Genomic DNA, 16,834 nt, shown 5'->3' with positions numbered 1-16,834 from the left:
CATGTGGGAAAGCGACACCTTAACCACCATGCCACTTGCTGGCCCTTAATGTTCACACCATTTTGAGGAGCTCTAGAAACTAACTGTACCATCACACTTGCTTCTCTTACATCTGAAACTATTCAGGTCTCATTCTTAGAATAAAAACACCAACTAAACAGTCTCAAAACACTGAAACACATTCATGAACACTTATAACTAGATATGATATGGATCCAGCACTTTAGAGAATCCCTTGATCTCTCAGTCAAACCACAATTTGGGTGCAATGGGCTCTAGGAAACATATAATGGCAAACATTAAATATTAAATGTGTACCAAGCAAAATTCTAAATGCTTATAAATAGAAACACTACATTATCAAGAAGGACTATCATCACCCCATTTTACAGATAATTGAGGTAGAAAAAGTTAACTATAATACCTAATTTCATACAGTTGGCCCTGCCTAAGTCTACTATTTCTTTCAAAAGAACAAATACTATAGAGCATTTAAGCCTGTTAGAGCCACATACATAGAGAGGGGGCTAAAGTAAGAAAGCACCCCCTTAGGGGGAAGGCCGTGCTGTAAGCTCTTCTCCTACATTCTCCTCTTGGGATTTTAGGTGCGCACGTACACATACACACACACACACACACACACACACACACACACACACGTACACAGTGTATTTTTCAGGACACCAGGTCTGGGAAATAAATTGGACAGTTGACCATGTGAGATCCACCTGCCTTAACCACCACACCACCTGCTGGCCCAAGTCTGGCATTTCTTTTTTCAATTTCAATTTGTTTTATACATTTAATCACATATGCCACTTAGCTTGCAAAGTGAATATTCCAGCATATAAACATTTCTCACCAGTCCAGTTGAAAATACTATACACATTATCTTCAACAGATAATAACCCCATTTCTTGGTCCCATAAATGCCTTGCCTCTCTATTTGTCTCCATAATGTCCTTCCTCAGATTCTCCACCTCCACCCACCCTCTTCCCACACTGTATCTGGTATTTAGAATTATTTTTCTATGTTTCTCTATCCTCTAGACATTCAGTTTTGGCTATCGAGTGTGGACAGCCGCTGTATATTAAGTGGAGACATACAATGTCTCTCCTTCATAGCCTGACTTGCTTCACTCAGCAGTAAATCTTCCATATTCATCCACTTCTGTCAAAAGCCAGGGTCTTGTTTTTTTATGGCTGAGTAGTATTCCATAGAGTATGTGTGTGACCCTTTTTCAATCCATTCATCTGTTCCTGGGCATTTGGGTTGGTTTCATGTCTTAGCAATTGTGAATAATGTTGCAATAAACATCAATATCTAAGCACTTTTCTGACTAAGGATTTGCCTATTATTTGGGTAGATACCAAGGAGCAGGATTGTTGGATCATATGTTAGTTCTATTTGTTTATCTTTGAGAAATCTCCATATTGCTCTCCATATTGGCTGGATCAATTTACATTCCTACCAGCAGTGTAAGCGAGTTTCCCTTTCACCATTTCATCACACCCCTGTCAGCACTTATCTATTTTTTTTTCTTTTTTAATCTTAGTCCTTCTGACTGGGGTTAGGTGGTATCTCATTGTGGTTTTGATCTGAATATCCCTTATAATGAGGGATGTTGAGCATTTTTTCATATGCCTTTTGGCTATTCGTATGTATTCCTTAAAGAGTGTTTTTGTTTTCATTTTTGCTTTTAAATGAAAACCTGGAATTTATTTTTTCTAGAAGAGACTTAAGCAAATCCAATATTCATCAAGGTGATATAAGTCTATCTCTCAGATGGAGAGCAGCTTCATCTTTCTGAACAAAGACTTTAAGAATCACTGGTGAACATGGGAATTATTGGGAAAATCCTATCACCAATTTACTTAAAGTAGCTACTAACTATGGTACTATATTCCTTTTCAATTCTGTAGTTTAGGCAATGGTGAGAAAAGATTTACGATATTGTTCACCACCATTCTTCCCAATTCATTACTGTGGAATAACTCCAGTTCCTGGATACTCCAGTACTGTAGTTTTAGAGAATGGTGGAGGTGCTGGTAGCAAAGGCGAGAGTAGACTCCCATGGATCTAGGCTCCTGCAATACACACTCTTCTGTGAGCACAATAACGGTGTCTGGGTGTCTGCATCATGTCCAGTTTCTTGCTTTAGTTGGCAGAACTTGTGCTGCATCCAACCATATACTCCACAGTTGAGCAGACCCTGAGATGCTGTGGTTAGAGCCTGGAGAACATAGAAGGCCACATAAAGCTTGATATCCTGTGGCTTGGTCAGTTTTATAATCATCAGAATGACACCCGGGCCCCAGCAGCAAAAAAAGGTCACTGGATAGAAACAGTCACTGCTCCACAATGTGAATGACTGCCCACTGTTCACTTCCCAGAAAGCCAGTTGATTTCACAAACTTCTTATATCACATCTGGGCCTGGATGAGTAAGACCTGTGGTTTTTGCTGAAGTTGTGAAAACACTTGCTGGCATTGCCCAGACAGAATACAGGTGTCATCAATAGTAGAGGTGTCAGGCTTGGCAAAATGAAGGCTACCTGACCAACTCGACAAGTAGAATCTATCACCAGTGGAGACGTACTCTGCCCACTCTGGTTGTGTTTTATCCTCAACTCTGTGTACAGATACCAGATATAATTGACAGTGTAGAAAAATGAAGAAATGTGGAATGTCTCTGGATATTTCTGTATATTCTGGAAAACAGCATAGGCAATAAGTGAACTTGAACCTGTAACACTGCTGTATTCCAAATGGTGAGCTCTCTGCAGACAGAAACAATGGTGGGGCCTGTCCTCTTTGAAGGGCAGCAAAGAGCTACGGAGAAACCATGCACATGATGCACGCCTCTGCTCACACAGAGGACAACAGGAACAACGAGAGTGGTTTTTTTCAACTCATTCTCCAATCTTTAGGGTTGATCATCTTTTTTTCAGGACAGCTGCTTGAGTTCTCCGTGTATTCTGACTTTCAGTCCCTTTCCTTTCCTTTTTTTTTTTTTTTTTGGAGAGGTTTTTGCTATACGGTGCTTGTGCTCACCAGAAAGAGAGACAGAGAGACAGAAAACAAGAAATCACCCCCAGGTGGAATGGCCATGCCGCAATCCCTTTTCCTCCATTGTCCTCTCGGGATTTTGGGCACACACACACATGCCTGGCGTGAGTTTAAGCCGCTGGGTCCAGGACTCGAACTGTGGTCGACTACATGGGAGTCTAGCAACATAGCCATTATGCTAACTGCTGGTTCAGTCCCTTTTCTGACACACAGTTTACAAAAATCTTTTCTCATTCTGAGGGCTGATGATTAACACAGAATATTGTGTCCTTGGCAGTGCAGAAACATCTTCATTTGATATAATCTCACTTGTCTATTTTGGGGATTGTTGACTGTGCATTGAGGGTCTTATTTAAGAAGACTTTGCCTACCCCAATGTGTTCAGGGTTTCCCCAGTGTTTTATAGCAATAATCTTATAGTTTGAGGTCTTAAGTTTAGATCTTTGATCCACTTTGAGTTGACTTTTGTCAATGGTGAGAGGTAGAGATTCATCTTTCTTTCTTTCTTTCTTTTTTTTTTTTTTGGGAGGTGTTTTTTGTTTTGGGCACATGTGCTCACCAGAGAGACAGAAAGCGAGAAATCATCCCCCTCCCCAGGGGGAATGGCCATGCTGCAATCCCTTCTCCTCCATTCTCTCATTCTCCTCTCGGGATCTTGGGCATGCACACACACACGCCCGGTGTGAGTTTAAGCTACCATGTCTGGGACTCGAACTGTGGTCAACTACATGGGAGTTCAGCAACATAGCCATTCCACTAACTTCTCATCCTTCAGATTCATCTTTCTGTAAGTAGATATCCAGTTTTTCCAGCACTATTTGCTAAAGAGGTTTTCCTTTCCCCATTGGATTGACTGGTACCCTTTGTCAAAAATCAGTTGGATGTGTACTTGGGAGTTTATTTCTGGGGGTCTCTTTTCTGTTCCATTGGTCTACCTGTCTGTTTCTGTCCCAATATCATGCTGTTTTGATTATCACAGCTTTGTAGTAAGTTTCAGGTGAGTCTGGTATTTCTTATTCAATCCCTGACTCATTATTCTGCTTAATTTATTTCTGTCTTATCCTAAATCTTGAGCAGAAAGTGCTTGTCTGTAGCTTTATATCCCTGTTCAAAGCTTAGATTGGCATACACACAAGAGGATGTAATGTTTTCAGGCTAGAATACTGGTTCTCAGCCAGAGGTGAGTTTGGATACCAGAGGACATTTGGCAATGCTTGTGGAGTTTTTTAATAGTCACAGCATGGCAGAATGGGCTGTAAATATGCTATTGGTATGGAGTGGAAGAAGTGAAGGATGCCACTAAGCATCCTACCATGCAGAGCACAACTGCTTATAACAAAGAATTATCCAGCCCCAAATTACAATCATGTCAAGGTGAGAAATGCAACTTCAGAAGACTCTAAAACCAGCCTCTTTCCAGTTCCTGTAGCTATCTCTTCACAACCTAGGTTCAGATCTCTGGGTGGCATTGAAAATCCACTGGGTACATGCACATTGCCCAAGATCCTGACAAACTAGATGGCCAAGGGGAGGGAATTGCATAACAAGACCCTGTCAAGGATACTTCTCCCCTCTCCCCCTTTCTCTCACTTGCTCCCTTTCTTATACATGTGCACACACTCTATAATGAATAAAACAAACTAAAGAAAAGACTTTTTTGTAAGCCCTATTCTGTCTATAGAGCCACTCAACTTCCCATCTCCCCACTTGATTATTCTTTTTACAATATTTGCATTTGTACCATGTAATTTTAAAGAATTATTTTTATTGTAAAACAATAAAAAGATCTTTCCATTGTATTGTAAGCTTTTAACTTCTCGACATTTTTCCAACTACAGACTGTATTCCATTTAGGGGGCTACAAATAGCATTTCTGATTGTTTTGAATGACTAAGGTAGAATAGAACTGAAACCATGAGAAAATACTGAACCTGATAAAGATTAGTACAACTCTGTAAAATGATGCTATGGAAGTGGAATGTAGGCATGTATTGAGCCCTGAGATAACTGGTTCTTTCTTTCCTTTTCCTTTCTCTTTCTCTCTTTCTTCTTTCTTTCTTTCTTTTTCTTTGCCGGAAGTCATTGCACTTGTTAGAGAGAAAGAGAAAGAAAGCACTCCCCACTGGGGAATGGTCTCACAGCAATCCCTTCTGCATTTCTGTCCGAATTTGGGGCACACATGCACATGCTCCTGGCATGTGGCCTGATAACTATAGTATTTCTTACTATAAGTAAATACATTTATCATTTTAAAATGTGTAAGAGGCAGAATGACCTATGGGTAAACATGGTGTAGAATATATATAGACATGATATATACATGTTACATATATAAACATAGTAAAATCTTTGGAAATTTAAGCCTTTTTGCTTCAAATTTTACACCTGTAAAATGGGGTTGGTAAATGTGTATATAATGTGTTTAATATAAACATTAAATAACATCTTGATTATATGTTGAGCCATCTCCTTGATATTTAAATCACAATAGTTACTGCAATTATTTCCAAGAAACTTAATGTAATTGGCAACTTATCTGGAGGTAGATCAAAGCCTTAGATAAAGTATACATTCAAACACAGGTCTCTAACTCATTTTAAAGGGTCATTAAACTGCTTATGAGCTGTTCCACCTTTTTTTAAAATACTTGTTCAACTTACCTGTGTTTTTAAAAATTGCTTTATCATAGTGAATGGAGTGATTTTGACAACTTTTAGAAATGGTAATCATGGCTATGAATAGTTATCTGCTTAGAGTTCACCTCTATTGGGACCAACAGATGGGATAATGGTTATGTCACTGGACTCCCACGTAGTCAATTATAGTTCGAGTCCTGAACCAGGTGGCTTAAAACTCACACCAGTCGCATGTGAGTGTGTGCCCAAGATCCTGAGAGAAGAATGGACGAGAAGGGATTGTGGCATGGCCATCCCCCTGGGAAGGTGATTGTTCACTTTCTCTTTCTCTATCTCTCTGGAAAGTACACATGCCCTAAAGCAAAAATCTCTCTCTCAAAAAAAAAAAAAAAAAAAAAAAAAAAAAGGAATTCACACCTACTATGGGGCTGTATTTAGTGTATAAAACATTCACTTTATCAACACAGACGTGTAAATCTAAACTGGGGCAAACTGTGATAGCAACTTAAATTTATACATACAGGATAATTTTAGCTCAGGAGGACAATAGGAGAAGTACCTCAAACTGCCTCCCCACACAGAAAGAAACCTCCATTTATTTTCATACAAATAAGAAATGGTTCAGATGAAGCCCATGAACCACAATGGGAAAGAGAAAGTAAGGGAGACACAAACTGACTGTAGGAACAATATGAAATACAGTGTCTGAGTCCAACAGGCCAATACAAAACCAGAGGAGGGTGGAGAGTGAACAGGAGCATGAGCCCATCTATTTCTGCCTCAGAGGCTGACTACACATTGCAATATGAGCCCAGAGTTGCTAGACACACTGTTTTTTTCAGAAGACCATGGATATCAGAATATTTCATGAGATCTTCTGGTTTTCATATATTAGCAAGCAACTAAGTAAAATCACAATTTCAAAAAATTCGTGTCCACCAAACCAAATATATCTTTAACTCAGATACAAAACCTCTAATCAAAATGCATCTTCCCACCTAAAATTCTGAGGCCTGCTTCAGGCCTCTTTACCTTTGTGCCCCCAACATTTTGTGTGCGTGCCATCTGCACAACACAAGGGGGCTTCAAAAAGTTGTGAAAAAATGGGAGTAAAGTATGATTTTATTTTAGTGCAAAAAAAAAAAAAATTAAGTCCAGGAAGGCAGTTCTTTTATAATACACTTTTTCTGTTAATTATTTTTTAAGACCTTCTCTCTCTTTTATTAGGAAAGCATAATAATTACTGGGAAGAAGAGCTGAGGACTTTAAGGAAGACCAAGGTAGAGGTAAGAGCTGTCATATTCAGTCAAGTAACAGAAATCAACGTGGTTTCATTTCCCCCACAACCTGAGACTAACAAAGGGGATGAAACCGCACTTACAAAAAGATATGCAGGTTTAGAAATAAAGATTCAACTTTGAATAGAGCTTGTGCTTCCTTAGCACCTAGGGCTCTGCCTGGATGAATATATGATTCCTATATTTTCAGTATGGACTTTGTGGTTTCCAGTTTGTCCAGAGTATGAACTCTACTTCCTGTTTCCTTCTACCCTCAGGCAAAGCATCATTGTATGGCTATTTGAAGACGGATTTTATTTTGTAGAACCAGAACAAGTTTCCTTTATTGGGTCATCACATTTCAAAAATAACAAAAACAAGTGGACGATTGCACAAATACATACTCCAATTTTCCCAATATACTCAAAATTGGATATTAAAGAACCAGAGAGACACTTAAGTTGTGCAGCGTGTTGAACTGCCAGGTGCCTAGCCAGTGAAAAAGGGAAGCTGCTTTTCAATTTTAGACTATAGTTGCCAACCTGTCATCTTTTTTTCTTTTCTTGCTTTTGTGTCAACATCTTTTTAAACACAGAACTGGACAAACAAAAGTTGCCTGTAGATAAGATGTGGCAGGAAGGCCAGGAGTTTTAAACCTTGGGATATATACTTTCATGGGGGTGGAACAATAAAAATGACAATGTTAACCCAAAACCTAGTAAGAGCCTCTTCCTGAAATAGAGAAAAGCTCCGGTGTGCTCACTTCCTGTCAGGCCATTTCCCTGTGCACAATCGCTGTATGCCCAAGAGCCTCCCATGGTGCCCAGTGCAGTAAACATTCAAAACAATATGTGTTGAATTAAGAAACGTGAGATTTAGGGCAGTAGTTACCATATTTGGCTCCATATCAGACCATCTGGGGGAGCTATGTAGAAACATACATCCCCTGGTCCACTGAACTATAATTTCTAGGCATCAGGCCCAGAATTTGTTTGTGTTTCTTTTTTCTTCTTCATTTTTTTTTTTTTTTAACTTCCCAAAGTAATTCTGTTGGAGGGTCGTCAGTGGATCCAGAAACCACTGGCTAGGACACAAGGAGTTTCTAAATTCTAGTCCTAGCTGTCAAGATAAACCTGAAAGGCAGCTGCGCCTGAGTGGCTGCTGTACCATCTTTAACTCTGGGTTCATTTTCCCTGAATCCTATCCTTCTGCTAGCTCTGTGACTGCTTGCTGCAGGGGATGCTGAGACAGGAGGGAAAGAAAATTCATGTTGTTCCCCAAATGAGTTGCTTCAAAAAATACAAGTAGTTCCCAAAACACACTGAAAAGATTCCACAAAAGCCTCCGTGGGAAACACAATGATAGAGAAGGAAACAAAAATTTCCTTCAAGACTAAAAAGGTATTTCCTAGGGATGTAGGGAAGAAGGCCCTCAGGAGATTACTAAGACTGGAGGGAAGAGTGATCCTTGGGCGATCCCATGGAGATGGACTTTATAAGAGATTTTAAGACTCAGAAGCAGGGGAGAGAAGCCCAGGGGTGGGACAAGTGGATAGAGACAATCAGGATAGATGAATGGATGATTCACAACCCGCTTTCCGCAACTTGCTCATTGTAACTCTGCTAAGCCTCTGAGAAATACTGACAGGACACCTGGGGAAACAGAACAAGCATTTGGCATCAAAATAAAATCTAAGAAAAGACCTAAGTTGAGTTATAGAAACAAAGAGTGTGACTTCTTGCGCCATGAGTGGTTGGGCTGTTATTGAAAACCTGAAGGCTCATCTACAGGGAGTCTTTTTATATAAACTGGGTTGGGGAGAGGCATTTGGAGATGATGCTTAGTTGAAAGGATTTTGTGAAGATTAATTAGTCACTGTTTGTGAAGCACTTTGGTGGGTGCAATAACAATGCACCTTATTTTGGTTACATAACCTACTAATTTTACAGTTTGAAAGCTGAGTGATTAAGGTTTTATCACAAGCTGAAAAAATGAAAAATGCTGAACTTCAGTAAAAATTCTTCCCTTACATATTCCTCCTGAGTCCAATTACTTTCCGGGTCAGAGATCTATTATTTTACTTAGCAAAACAGTTGCTTTAAGACATATTTTCAATAAATAACAGCAAAGATGAATTTCAATTGATTTGTAATCAAAATCTTCCTGTTTGATGTGCATTTTAGAGACGCTCTATTTTATTAGAGCATGTGTAGAAATGTAAAGATAATGTACATTATCATTTGGGCATTCTGGAAATGTATATCTTTTAGGGTAGAAAAGATATAAAGGCTACGTGGACATTTATTCAGGTCCTTGGTAGGTGGTGTTTTGCTGTGAAATATGCTTACCTAATGCAGGAGTGTAGGGAAGAAATCCAGAACAAAGCTGCTGTTTCTGTAGGGACTGGTAACTAACAGTCAGGCAAGTGCTGAGGATTTGCAGCCGCAATCCAATCCCTGTCTTCATCACACTCAGGGCTGACATCTTGCCCAGGTGTGCATGGCACAGCTGAGGAAGTACACACAGCTGCTGCCCCCTCCAACTGGGCAGTGCCACGCTCTTCACAAATCTTTTGAATATCACCCTTGGTACACTAAAAAGTAATTTAGTTGAAGTTTTACCTTACAAAAGAGTATGTAGATGCTCTTTTTCTAATATTTTAAAAAGAAAATCTCCCATTAATTTCAACACCTGGTAAGACATTTTCCTGTAAGCCTACAATCTCCTGTGGACATGGGCTTGAGTGTAAATCAGGGCACACCTAGCACAGGATCCAACTGTTCAACATGCCATTTGAGCAGAATTGTCACTTCAAAATTTCAGGATGTGATTTACTAAAAAGTACTCAATACCAGGACCAGCTGATGGCATAATAGTTACGTTGCTGGACTCCCATATGACTGGGAGTTAAATCTGGGTTTAAATCCCAGACCAGGTGGCTTGAAACTCATGCTGAGCGAGTGTGTGTGTTTGTGTGTGTGTGTGTGTGTGTGTGTGTGTGTGTGTGTGTGTATGTGTCCAAATTCCTGAGAGGACAATAGAAGAGAAGGGATTGTGGTGTGGCCATCCCCTCTGTGGGGGTGACTTCTCACTTTCTGTCTCTCTGTCTTGGTCTCTTAGGCGAGGGTAAGCACCCTATAGCAAAAATCTTTCTCTAAAACAAACAAAAAGTATTCAATACTGAATATTGGTAGTAAGAAATGTTCTTTCTTAAGTTTATTTCTTCCACGAGTAAGAGTGACAGAGGAAGACAGAGACAGAGAACAAAGGCAGAAAAATGGCACCCTGACAGGATGTTTTTGCCACCATCCACCACCAGCCAGCCCTGGATCATGGGCACACACATGCCTGGTGTACTCAGGAAGGTTTCTGGACACAAACCCAGAACTTTCCATGTGAGTCAGCTTCACAGAGTGTCACATTTTACTGATGTGTCACCATCTAAAGTATTAAGAGGCAAGTGATAAAAAATCCTGTCACTTATTGAACTATCTTGTGCCCAGCATTGAGCGCATTTCATCATCCCAACAACCCTATAAGAAAAGTAGTATGACTAGTCCCATTTACACAGAAAGAAACTAAGGCTTAGGGCCACAAATTAATCTATCATCATCACCTACATAATAAAGAGTGCTCTGCAGTCCACATCTGTGGAACTTCAGGTCATCAACTGCTATGTTCTCACCTCCTGGAATATTTATGTGCCACTACACCAGTTTAAAACACCAGTTCCTTCTGAGATGAAAAAACACAAACTGTGGGGACACGTTTAAGAGAGAGAGTCTGAGGTGTGGGGACATGTGCTGAGCAAACACCACATGCTCTTTTGGGGTTTGGCAGAACCTTGTAACTTGTCTTTCCCTGACCTTGGCTGCAGACAGAGCAAGGGTGGAAATTACTAGGGGCGTTCCAACAGACACATCTGATGGACTTCAAGAAACATCTTGACCCCAATTAGTAAAGTCCAATCCCTGCTCTGCATCTGAAAGGTTCTTTAGCCTACTCTGGGTGTGGTGGTGCACTCCTTATGGAGAAGTTCTTTAGCTCCTTCCCCACACCTAACAGCTAGTTCTCTGCATTAGAAAAGAAGATGAGATTTACTCTAGATGGGATTACCACCAAGGGATACACCTTGCCCCGGGTATGACTAATCCCTTATAGATTTGTTAACTGCTTCTTATTGTCTGTAACCTGGCAACTAATCCATGAAGTGTCATGAAACATACATGTGTAATGTCTCAATATAAATAAAGTACAATATAAATAAAGACGTCCAGTTCATCTGGGCGGGACAAATTGCTTGGGCAACTTAGGCTCAGACTGCCTGTGTCCATTTCTACTCTATGTCTTTGTCTCATTCTTTCCAATTCCCAGGTCCTGGCAAGATGGAGGGCTTTCTCTTTCTTGTCCTCTTTCTCTTCCTCACCAGCAGCCCTCTGATCATGATTCAGCCAGACCCAAGTCCTGGGGTGGAGGCCAACAACAAACAATTAAACATATCATCCAGGCCGTCCCTACATAGATATTGGCACTATGAAATTCCAGTGCTACTTTTCTTGTTAGGTACTGGTTATCATTTCTTCCTTTTTCCCCATTTGAGATAATGGGCACTCACTCTGTTTCTTTAAGACTTGGAGAAGAAGATGGGGTGGGGAGGTACTAATACTGAAATCGGTACTGGAAGTGGGAGGAATGTGTACGTGCAATGAGAAGACCCTTCACATAGTCTAAACAGAAAAGCATTAGTTCCTGTTTCCACATTGTATTTGTTCAGAAAGTAAGCTCCGTTTGCCATGAAGACATGGCAGAATGACCTGGCAGAGAGCCTTCCAGAATTGCACGCATAAAACGCAGACCTGCATGACCTGTCACACAGCACTTTCTATTACAGTCCTCGGCTTCTACAAGGTTCCCACTCCAGGGGACAATGCTTCTAAGAACTGGGAAAGTGCACAGTTAGCAAAACACGTCCCTCCTCAAGGGCTGGCAGTCATCCATGTTCGAAGAAGTAAATACCTGAGATAGAAAGCTGGCTCTGTGAGCATAATAATTCCCCTCTGGCTTCTATTTGTATGATAGCTGAGATTTTCTCCATGGTTTCCCCCTTATCTGTCTTTCAATAAAAACGGGGGAATTGTGGAGAAGTGTGAGGAGGCAAACAATAAGGAACAATTTTAGATTCTCGAGTTTGGGAGATTTCCTTTGCATAATGCTTAACAACATTTATATCTTTTTTTTTGGAGAGGTTTTGCTATAGGGCTCATGCACTCACCAGAGAGACAGAGAGACAGAAAGTGAGAAATCACCCCCAGGGGGCATGGCCACGCCGCAATCCCTTTTCATCCATTCTCCTCTTGGGATCTTGGGCAAACATGCACATGCGCCTGGCATGAGTTTAAGCCACCGGGTCCGAGACTTGAACCACGGTTGATTACATGGGAGTTCAGTGACATGGCCATTATGCTAACTGCTGGTCCCAATTTTTCTATCTTTACTGTATGAATTGATGGATATTAATGATGTGCTGGTTTGACTCTGGCACTTAGATCATTATCTGTCTTGTTATTTTCTTTTGTGTGTTATTCTATTTTATAGGCCCATATATACATAGGAAGTATATTCATTTATATGCTTGTAATCATAATGTAAGACTGTTAGTAGCTTATTTTTTCCAGAAAAATATTTCACATTTTTTATTTTAATTTAAAAAGTAATACAAATCCACACTGTAAAATATAGAAAGAAAAAAAATCAAACATTACTGAAAATCTCACAACTTAGGTAAGCTGTTAGCAGAAATCTAAAAATTAGAAAGTATCAAGTGTTTGTGAGTCATTAAAACAAAAGGATCCTTTGTAACATTTTTTGTTTTTTCCTTTGGAAAGATTTTTGCCATAGGGTACCTGTGCTCACCAGAGAAACAGAGAAAGACAGACAGACAGAAAGTAAGAAATCATCCTTCCGGGGGATGGTCACACTGAAATCCCATCTCTTCAATTTTCCTCTCACAGTTTTGGGTCCAGGACTTGAACCACAGTCCACCATGTTGGAGTTCTGCACTTTAATCACTATGCCAACTATTGGCCCCATGTTTTTGCTTTTCGAAAAGTTTATTCATTCATTCTCCCATGAGAGAGGGAGATAAATGGGGGGGGGGGAGAGAAGCATCTCCAATAGTGTCTTCATGTCAAGATCAACTCACAATGTCATCTAGCCCAGATCATAGGCACATCCATACTCAGCATACTCAGAAAGGTCTTGGCACTCAAACTGAGGACTTTGCTGTGCAGGCCTGGTTGTATAACTACCACCCTACCTTTTGGCCCCCAAAAGAACTCATTCCCTGACCATAGGAGTACAGGTTCATACTAACCACTGTGGACAGCAATGTGCCATTATTTCAAAAAGCTAAGTGCATACCCTTTTGTCTCTTAGACATACAGATTAGAGAAACTCTAGCCCTGCACACCATTAAATACAATTACAAGTAAGAGCAAAGACATAAAATAAACCAATGTCCTTCAACAAGTGCGTGGGTAAATGAACTGTGGTAGGTTCAGTTGATAAGACTACTACAGAGCAGAGAGAATTAATTGGGTTAGGTTATATGAATACATAGTAAAACTGAAGCAAAAAGCAAGAAGAAGATAAATGTAAAATTCAAACAGTAGTAATCCCTAGGGTAATGAAAAAAGAGAGAGAGTAGGAAAGAACATAAAGTAGGCTTCAAAGTCACTAATAATGTCCCATTTCTTAAGTTATGTGGTAAGCTCATGAGAGTTTATTTTATTGTTCTGTATGAATTGTGTACATGCAACATATATTCTTTGCATGTGTGGATATTTCACTACAAAAGGCAATATTAAATAATTGTTTAAAAACTCTATAAAGTTGTAGACCAGAACAAAGGGTTCAGGGAGAATATGACAGCAAGTATGTTTTATCTTACACATCAATTCTTTCTACTCATTTGTAGCTTTCTGAAGAACTGTTAAAAATATGATATGTTACAACATATTTAAAGGTGGGAAGTGGTTTGATAAAAAAAGTAAAAGTTATGAATTTCATTCTAAAAAGGTAAGTAGCCACCGAGGCTTTGGAATAGGTTTTATTTAAAGAAATGACTTTGGAAATTTAACCTAGTAGCAGCTTGCAAGATTATAAAATACATCAAACCATTAAAAGAGTGGATTAGGGCCAGTTGGTGGCTTGGTGGTTAGGGCAGCTGGATTCCACATGGCGAACTGCTCAGTTATAGTTCCAGACCCAGTGGCTTAAAAAACATGCCAGGCACCTATGCATGCATACCCCTAAAACCCTAAAAGGGAAACAGAGAACGGATTGCAGCATGATTATTCCCCATGAAGAGTGTTTTCTATCATCTTGTCCCCAACTTTCTCTTGCAAAGAATGTGCCTGCTAGCAAATGAAGAAGGAGAGAAGAAGGAGAAAGAGGAGGGTGAGGAGAGAGAGGAGGGAGAGGCGAGGAAGAAGAGGAGGGAGAAGTGAGGAAGGAGAAGGCGGAGGCAGGGAAGGAGAAGGAGCAGGAGGAGAAGGAGAAGAGGTAGAGGAAGGAGAGGGAGGAGGCGGCAGAGGAGGCGGAGGAGAAGATAAACAGTGGCTTACTAGTAGGGAGATTTTTCAAAAGCCACATGCTTTAGTCAACCCAAGTAAATCCGAGTCTTTGGGATGTACATTTTGAATAATTTCTTAATGCAGTTCTGATCCACACAGATATTTGAGAATCTCTAAGTTAGCTATTATTAACTTATTTAGCTAAGATATACAAAGCCTTATTAGATAAACATGGTGAGTGAGAAACAATGAACATTTCAATCTGGCATGATGGGACCACAACTGCAGTCTTAACTGTAGCTGAGTGTAAATCTCTCAATCATATACATTTTTTACACAGTGTTCAAAAGACAAAGTTAGCTCCTACTTCTTTCTACTTTTATAATTGTAAAAGTTTCCCTAGAACTCTGTATTTCTTAACATAAAAAGTTCTGAATTAGAAGGACCAGCAGTTAATGTAATTGCTATGTCGCTGGACTCCCATGTAGTCAACCGTGGTTTGCGTCTCGGACTCGGTGGCTTAAAACTCATGCCAGGCACGTGTGCGTGCGTGCCCAAGATCCCGAGAGGAGAAAGGAAGAGAAGGGATTGCGGCGTGGTCATCCCCCCTGGGGGGTGATTTCTCGCTTTCTATCTCTCTGTCTCTCTCTGTCTGGCAAGCGCATGCACCCTATAGCAAAAAACCTCTTCAAAAAAAAAAAAAGTTCTGATTTAGAGAGTAAATTTTCAGTTTTTCTTACTTAAAGAATAAGAATGACTACTATCCCAATTTAGTTATTGGTTAAAAACACAGTGTGTAAGGTTGCAAAGTATTCACTAGGCAGAAAAGACATGAATGTTGGAACCAGCAGTTAGCATAATGGCTATGTCGCTGAACTCCCATGTAGTCAACCACAGTTCGAGTCCTGGACCCAGTGGCTTAAACTCACTCTGGGCGCGTGTGCGTGCATACCCAAGATCCTGAGAGGAGGATGGAGGAGAAGGGATTGTGGCGTGGCCATCCCCCTTGGGGGGTGATTTCTCGCATTCTGTCTCTCTGTTTCTGTCTCTCTGTCTTCCTGGTGAGCGCACACCCCTACAGCAAAAAGCCTCTCAAAAAAAAAACAAAAACAAAAACAAAAACAAAAAAACACCACATGAATGTGTAGAAAAGCAGAATGTAAGTAATCAAGATAAGAGAGAAAACATGCGCATTTTAGAAGACAAGGTGGCCAGAAAAATAAGGTTTAAAACAAGGGTACACTTTATTGCTTGGGAATGTTAAACTCTGATGGTAAAAGATTTTCTGAGAACATTTAAAAGCTTATCTAGTCAAATTGGGGATTGTGGGTTCAAAGACCCAGGCAAAGTGCATTTGTCACTGTTTTCTACAAAGGAAATGTTGAATGGTATAAAGCTACATTCTGAGATCCAAAATGAAAAGGATTAAAAAAATGCATTCAGAGGAAATAGGGTTAACATAAACAAGTTAAAATATTTTCCAACTAAAATGACAGAAACAATGTAATAGAAGATAACAGGAAATATCATATATTAGAACTCCAATACTGTTTTCCAATTTTACCTAGAGATTGTCTTACCAGTCGTATTTTACATATAGGTATTATTTTTTTACTGCTGTTTCCCAAGAAACCCTATGAGACATTTTTATCATAGCACAAAACTTGCAGTATATTTTCAAACATATACATGACCATGGTCTATGTGACAACAACTTCACAACCTTAATTTTCTAGTGTGAGATCACAAAATGCAAAGATGAGCTAAAAAATAGCATGGGAAATGAAAACTGGTGAGCTGAGCCATATGGTGACCGACTAACCAAGTCTTCAAACCAAGTATATTCAGTTTAAAAGAAGGCCAAGTACAAAGAGTGCTAAGAGAACATGCAAGAAAATTACTTCTCAAGTGATTTTTAATCATATTGGACTGACAAGTTCAAGTTAAACATTCAATTTGCAATGGAGTTTGTAGTCATTCAGGCTATATTAATCAGAAACTCTGGAATGTAAGAGTCAGAAAGAACACACACTGATTTTTCTATATTGATCACAGACCACAAGGCAGAAAATAAACTGGGAGAACTGACATAGGAGGTCAGGGTGTCATTGCAAGGGGAAAGGCATTATTAGACTATCTTTTCAATAAATTCCTATATGAACTCATAACCTTATAGTATAACAATATATGTTGAACAGATCAGAATATGACATGCCTGACTTTGAGAAACTTTGAAGTACAACATTGAAGGTTAAAAGGGCTTTTATCCATTTTCAGA

At 39.8% G+C, this 16,834-nt stretch overlaps 1 pseudogene; it reads right to left on the bottom strand.

The window, feature by feature from the left end:
* Positions 1–2,027: 2,027 nt before the first annotated feature.
* On the bottom strand, positions 2,028–9,466 carry LOC114007504 (transmembrane protein 116 pseudogene; annotated as a pseudogene).
* Between the last annotated feature and the right edge of the window lie 7,368 nt (positions 9,467–16,834).

This window comes from Tupaia chinensis, unplaced genomic scaffold (genome assembly GCF_000334495.1).
Source record: "Tupaia chinensis unplaced genomic scaffold, TupChi_1.0 Scaffold000185_1, whole genome shotgun sequence".
NCBI classification, from domain to species: domain Eukaryota; kingdom Metazoa; phylum Chordata; class Mammalia; order Scandentia; family Tupaiidae; genus Tupaia; species Tupaia belangeri.
Note: the sequence above shows the minus strand (reverse complement) of the source record. Positions and strands in the feature narration are given on the sequence as shown.